Raw genomic sequence first — 7546 nt, forward strand, 5'->3', positions numbered from 1 at the left:
AGATGAATCAGATGTAAGTGAAGCAGAGCGGCCCAGTATAATCAGCCTCACTCTGGCCTCCAGTCGTGGAAGTCCAGCGGCAAGACGCAAGTCGAGAGGACTGGGATGGCCCAGGACTCAGTGGGTCACCTTGGCCTTTTTCTAAATTAGGTCTTTCCTAGGTCTCAGTTTGTCTGAGGCAATACGCATTGGGAGACTAAGGCCTAGATAAGAATCGAGAGGTAGATGGCCCAGTTTACCATCACAAAACTAACAATTTGGGTTAGAATATGGATGAAGATCCAGCAAAGGACATGGAAGAGAAGTGGTGAGAAAAGTAGAAGGTGAACCAAATCAAAGCAAAATCTGGAAGACCCAGAGAGTGTCCAGGAAGATGGGATGGTCAACAACGTCAGACTGAAAGAAGTGGCCGTTTTATTGGTTGTTTTTGCCTGTTTTGCTTTCTTACAACGGAAGGTTCAGTTGCATTATAGGAAGTAGAGTGGATAGAGTGTTCAGAAATGACTGTGACACTTTGAAAAGCCATCAATACAATGTATTTTTTAAAGTGATATTCAAGGGAGGAACTCTGTGCATAGCATAACGTCTGACAAGCAGTAGGGATTTGTGACTGAATCTCAAAAGGTTCGAGGAGATAGAACTGGGCTTAGAAAAGGTAAAACTGCGAATCCGTAAGAATTCATGTCTTAAATGCAACATAACAGCTTACTAGTTGGTAACTATTGGGCAGGAAGTTAATTTGAAAGGAGTCGGAAGCCTTGCAGATAATAAGGTTTACACACGGGGCAGTAAAGAAAGCTAGTTGTGGGAGAAATGGATCTAGCCAAAAGTTTTGACCCCGACGTGATTTGAACACGCAACCTTCTGATCTGGAGTCAGACGCGCTACCGTTGCGCCACGAGGCCACAGCGAATTTTTTTCTCATTCCAGTATATGGAAGGACGAGAGGATCATAGCGGTGGGTGGAACCTCCCAAGTCCTGCCTTGCCTTTCCCGGCCTCTCCCTGGAGCCCAGGTCCGCTGGAGCTGCGGTAGAGGCGGGCACCAGCGCCTTCGGGCAGAGCGCTCTCCTTCGCGGGTCTCCCAGCCTGGGCCAGAACCGAGCCCCGGGGCGCGCTCGTGCGTGCGCTGCGGATCGCCCCCCCTTCTCTCCTGGTCTACTTGGCCACTCTGCGAATGGACCACAAACCCTGGGGCTCAGGCTGTTTGGTGCTTTGTTTGTTTTCCCTTCTCTATTGTACGTCCCCCTTCCACATCAAGCTTCAGGGGGGCGAGGTAAGGGCCAGGTGGGGAGAGGGAAATTAGGAGAGGAAGGAAGAGAAGGGGAAGAGGGGAAAGTTAAAAGTCGCAGTTATTACCTGTAGGGGATTCAAATTAGGGGGCTGGAAGGCAGCGAGGAAAGGGTAAGCGGAGTGGGAAGAAATGGTCAGTCAGGGGCCAAGTATTTACTAAGAGCCTATCATGTTCCAAACACTGAACTAAGTGCTGGGGATACAAAGAAAGGCAAAAAAGAAACAAATACAAATCATTTTTTGCTCTCTAGGAGCTTATAGTCCAGTGGAGAAGATAACATGCAGACAGTCTTAACACAAATGAGTTGAACTGAACGTGATTTCAGAAGGAAGGCTAGAAGGCATTAGAGGGAAAGGCTTCTGGTAGAAGGTGTAGTTTTACGGGAGATTATTGTGCACAGTAACAGCAATTGTAATGATGATCAATTGTGAAAGACTAATTTGATCAATACGACGATCCAAGACAATTCCAAAGGACCCATGATAAAAAAAAAAAAAGGACTCATGATAAAAAAAAAAAATGCTAGCTACCTTTAGAGAGAGAACTGATGAACTCTGAGTGCAAACTGAAGTATAATTTTCTCATTTTATTTTTCTTGCTTTTAAAACTATATATGTCTAATATGGAAATGTTTTGCATTCCACATGTATAATTGATATCGGTGTTTGCCTTCTCAGTGGGTGGGGGAGGAGATGGGAAGGAGGGAGAGACTTTGAAACTCAAAATTTAAAAAGAAAAGAATGTTTAAAATAAATTAAAATGGTAATTTAAAAAAAAGATGTAGGTTTAGCTGAGATTTAAAAAGAAAACTAGGGGAAGCCAAGAGGCAGAGAAAAGAAGGGTTTCAGGGTGGTGGGAGTGGAAAAATTACAGGTCACAGAACCAAAAAGTCCAGGCTCAAATCCCACTTGTGTAGCTCTGGGGGCCCACCTCCAGTCCCTCATCTCACATTCATCTGTGTAAGACTGACAGAGCCAGGAGACTCTGACTCTAACCCAGATCAGAGGGGACGCCTGGAAAGTCACCCCTCTGAGCCTCAGCTTGCCCCTGATTGTGTCTTTGTGTGGCTCTGGGTTCCTTCCAGTTCTGGTATTCCATCATTCTAGTGCAGGTCTCTCACTCAACTCCCTCATATAAAAGAAGAGGATATCTTGGATATCTGTGCCTGTCTTTCCTAGTGGTTTCTAATTTGAAGAAACTGAATGCCAAGAGTTCTAAATTCTGAATCTGGAAAAGAATCTCTTTGACATTCTACTGGGGGTATTGCTGTTGCTGTCACGGCACCCTGAGGAAGGATATGGCTGGAGCCAGCTAGTACTTGTAGAGCTCTTCTCTCTTTGAAAGCTGATAAAGGGCAATGACAAGCTCTAATTCTCTCCACCTTCTTCCTATTTGCTGCCACAGAGGGCAGAGATTAAATCTGAAACTTCTTTTCTTTAAAGTTGTTTAAGTTCTCTTTTAATTGGCACCTAGGTTGCTCAGTGGGTAGAACTCTGGACCTGGAGTCAGGAAGACCAGAGTTCAAATCCTGCCTCCAATATTGCCTCACTCTGTGACCACTTTGACTTCTGTTTGCCTCATTTTTCTGATCTGTGAAATGGGGATAATAATAGCCTACCTCTCAAGATTGTTGTGAGGATCAAATGAGATACATTTGTAAAGCATGGTGCTTAGTACTACTGATTGAGATAAAGTATTTACTTCATTGTTTGTGAAGGGAAGGGCACTGAGAAATGGGGTAGTGACTGGCAGATTATGAACAAAGAGATAAAAAGGCAGAGCTTCTATACTGGTTGGGGGCTCCAGAACTAAAGAATCTTATTGATATTTACCATTTTTATAAATTCCCCAAGCAACATAACACCCCAAGTAAACCCCAACTTTATAGTTCCTCCTAGACACACATGAGTTTAAAACTGTGACAACTGGATCCTGAAAAATCAAAGGAGAGATTAATAAAATTGAAAGTGAGAAAACCATTGAACTAATAAATAAAAGTAGAAGCTGGTTTTATGAAAAAACCAATAAGATAGATAAACCACTGGTTAATTTGATTTTAAAAAAAAATGAAAGAAGAAAACCAAATTACTATTATCAAAAATGAAAGAGGTAAATTCACCACCAATGCAGAGGAAATTAAGACAATTCTTAGGAGCTATTTTGCCCAATTATATGCCAATAAATTTGACAATCTAAATGAAATAGATGAATATCTACAAAAATATAAATTACCCATATTAAGAGAGGAAGAAATAATATTAGTAACCCAATCTTAGAAAAAAAAAATTGAACAAACCACAATGAACTTCCTAAGAAAATATCCTCAGGACCAGATGGATTCACAAGTGAATTCTACCAAACATTTAAAGAACTGATCCCAATACTATCTAAACTATTTGGGAAAATAGGCAAAGAAGGTGTCCCAGCAAATTCCTTTTGTGACGCAAATGTAGTGCTAATACCCAAACCAGGAAGAGCCAAAATAGAGAAAGAAAATTATAGACCAATTTCCCTAGTGAACATTGATGTAAAATTTTAAATAAAATACTAGCAAGGAGATTACAACAGTGTATCAAAAGGATCATACAATATGACCAGATGGGATTTATACCAGGAATGCAGGGCTGGTTCAATATTAGGAGAACTATTAGCATAATTGACCATATCAATAACAAAACCAACAGAAATCAAATTATTTCAATAAATGCATAAAAAGCCTTTGACAAAATATGGCACCCATTCCTATTCAAAAACTAGAGAGCATTGGAGTAAATGGAGCTTACCATAAAATGATAAGTAATATTTATATAAAACCATCAGCAAGCATTATCTGTAATGGGGATAAGCTAGAAGCCTTTCCATTAAGATCAGAGGAGAAGCAGGGATGGCCATCATCACCTCTATTATTTAATACTGTCCTAGAAGTGTTAGCTATAGCAATTAGAGAAGAAAAAGAAGTTAAAGGAATTAGAATAGGCAATGAGGAAACAAAACTATCACTCTTTGAAGATAAGATGGTATCTATAGTTAGAGAATCCTACAGAATCAACAAAAAAAACTACTTGAAATTAATAACAACTTTAGCAAAGTTGCAAGATATAAAATAAACCCACATAAGTCATCAGAGTTTCTATACGTTACCAAATTAGTCCAGCAGCAAGAGACAGAAATAGAAATTCCATTTAAAATAACCATAGATAATATAAAATATTTGGGAGTCTACCTGCCAAGAGAAACCTAGGAACTATATGAACACAACTATAAAACACTTTTCACACAAATAAAGTCAGAGCTAAAAAATTGGAAAAATATCAATTACTCATGGGTAGGCCGAACCAATATAATAAAACGACAGTTCTGCCTAAATTAATTTGTTTATTTGGTTCCATAGTAATCAAACTATCAAAAAACTATTTTATAGAGCTAGAAAAAAGAATGCATTTCATCTGGAAGACCAAAAGCTCACAGATATCAACAAAAAAAAAAATGCAAAAGAAGGTGGTCTAGCCATACCAGATCTCAAACTGTATTATAAAGTGGTAATTATCAAAACAATCTAATACTGGCTAAGAAAATGAAGTGGTGGATCAGTGGAATAGATTAGGTACAAATTACATTGTAGTAAATGACCATTGTAATCTAGTATATGATAAACCCAAAGATCCAAGCTTTTGGAACAAAAACCCATTATTTGACAAAAACTGCTGGGAAAGCTGGAAACCAGTATGGCAGAAACTAGGTATAGATCAATATCTCACACTGTATACCAAGATATGGTCAAAATGGGTACCTGGTTTACACATAAAGGGTAATACCATGAACAAATTAAGAGACTTGGAATAGTTTATCTGTCAGATTTATGGATAAGGGAAGGATTTGGGACCAAAGAAGATATAGAGAGCATTACAAAATGTAAAATGGATAATTTTGATTATATGAAATTAAAAAGTTTTTGCACAAACAAAACCAATGCAATCGAAATTATAAGAAAAACAGAACACTGGGGGAAAATCTGTGCAACAACTATCTCTGATAAAGGCCTCATTTCTCAAATATATAGAGAACTGAGTCAATTTCATAAAAATGAATATTATTCCCTAATTGATAAATGATCAAAAGATATGAAAAGGCAGTTTTCTGACAAAGAAATCAAAGCTGTTTACAGTCATATGAAAAAATGCTCTGAATCACTATTGATCAGAGAAATACAAATTAAGACAACTCGTGAGGTGCCACCTCATGCCTATCAGAGTAGCTAATATGACAAAAAAGGAAAATATTGGATGTGGTAGGGATGAGGAAAAACTGGGACACTAATGCACTGTTGGTGGAGTTGTGAACCGATCTAACCATTCTGGAGAGTAATTTGGAACTATGCTCAAAGGGCTATAAAACTGCATATCCTTTGATCCAGCAATACCACTGCTAGATCTATATGCCAAAGACATCCAAACAAAATTTGTACAAAAATATTTATAGCAACTCTTAGTGATGGCTAAGAATTGGAAATCAAAGATTTGGCCAAAGTAATACAGGCAATCAATAGCAGAGCTAGGATTTGAACTTGTATTATTTTACATCAAATCCAATGCATTTTTAACTCTATCATATATCTTGTTCCCTTCTAAATCTACCTGGAGGTTACTAATGTATTAAAGCTAACTTAACTACTTAAAAAAAAAAAAGAATTGTAAATCAAAGGTATGCCCATCAATTGGGGAATAGCTAAACAAGCTGTGGTATGATTGTAATAGAATATTATTGTACTATAAGAAATGATGAGGAAGATGATTTCAGAAAAATCTAGAAAGACTTACATGAACTGATGCATAGTGAAATGAACAGAATCAGGAGAATGTTGTACACAGTAAGAGCAATATGGTATGATGCAGAATTGTGAATGACTTAGCTATTCTCAGCAATACAGTGATCCAAGACAATCCCAAAGGACTCATGATGAAGCATACTATCCACCTCCAGAGACAGAACTGATGTGGATTGAATACAGACTTTTTCATTTTTTTCCTTTTATTCAAGTCTTCTTGTACAAAATGACTAATATGGAAATGTTTTTTACGTAATTGCACATGTATAACCTATATCTGATTGCTTACCATCTGGGGGGGGGGAGGAAAGGAGGGAGGGATAGAATTTGAAACTCAAAACTTTAAATAAAAATGTTAAAAAAAAAAAACTTGGGAAAAACTGTGACAGTTGGACCCAAGACTTTGTAAGCAGGATACCTCAGGCAAGTTCACTTCGTACGGTGTTCATAAACCACAGGATTGCTTCAGAGAACAAAGAAAAGCGTTCTTTCCAAACTTCTGAAAGCTAATGAGGGAGACAACATGCAAACATATATACATCCATACACACACACACACACACACACACACACACACACACACGATAAATAGGAAATAATAGGAAAGGCACTAGAATTAAGAGTAGCTGGGGAGGTGGAGGGGTTGCTAGAAGTGGAATTTGAGTTGAGAGCTGCTTTCATTGGAGGAAAGCTTTGATGCTGGTTGCTGATTGGAGAAAACAGAATCCTCTGCTAGAGAAAGGCTGCCTTTCTCTTTAGTGCCACCTGTTGTTGTTTGTCCTTAGTCCTGGAAGAGGACCATGACAGCAGGGAGGTGATGCCATGACATGCAAGTGAATTGAATTTAAGTGAGGGAGGGCTGTGCAAAGTCACCAGCCTCACTTTCTCCTCTGGAACCTTCTGGGTCGAGGGGCCAAATATAGATCAGGGCAACTGGAAATGGCTCAGTGGCAGTGGAGGACCTTGGCCTTTTTAAGCTAAGGTCTTTAACCGATCTCAGTTTGACTGAGGCAACACCCATTCAGTGATTAAGGCTTAATAAGAAAGGTGCCACCTATAGCTTGTAAAAAGGAACTCCCCTCCCCCAAGTCCCCTGCACCCTTCCCTTTCTGAACCTTCCTCAATTCTTCCGCTGTGGCTCAAGAGAAAGAAACTCCTGGAAGCCAGCTTACTGCTTCCAATAACTTTTCAGATCTCAGCTTAAGGGGAAACTGCTTTTCATTGAAAGTACATACTGTTCCCCAAACCAAGTTGTAAGATGCTCTGGGAACATTAATTTCCCTTGCTTTTGTGACTCACTGCTAGGTTTCTGTAAATTTGTGCCCACTCACCCAGGGATAGTGTGACCTTGGTTTCTGGGTGGATTGTTGTTATACTTTTACATTATGTTCGGTCAACATTTTATGATTAAACGTGAATGATGCCATC

At 39.1% G+C, this 7546-nt stretch overlaps 1 non-coding gene across 1 annotated transcript; it reads right to left on the reverse strand.

The window, feature by feature from the left end:
- Positions 1 to 833: 833 nt before the first annotated feature.
- On the reverse strand, positions 834 to 905 carry TRNAW-CCA. Its single transcript has one exon. It is a non-coding gene; the product is annotated as a tRNA-Trp (tRNA).
- Positions 906 to 7546: the final 6641 nt, after the last annotated feature.

This window comes from Vombatus ursinus, unplaced genomic scaffold (genome assembly GCF_900497805.2).
Source record: "Vombatus ursinus unplaced genomic scaffold, bare-nosed wombat genome assembly UNPS02011916.1, whole genome shotgun sequence".
Classification (NCBI taxonomy): Eukaryota; Metazoa; Chordata; class Mammalia; order Diprotodontia; family Vombatidae; genus Vombatus; species Vombatus ursinus.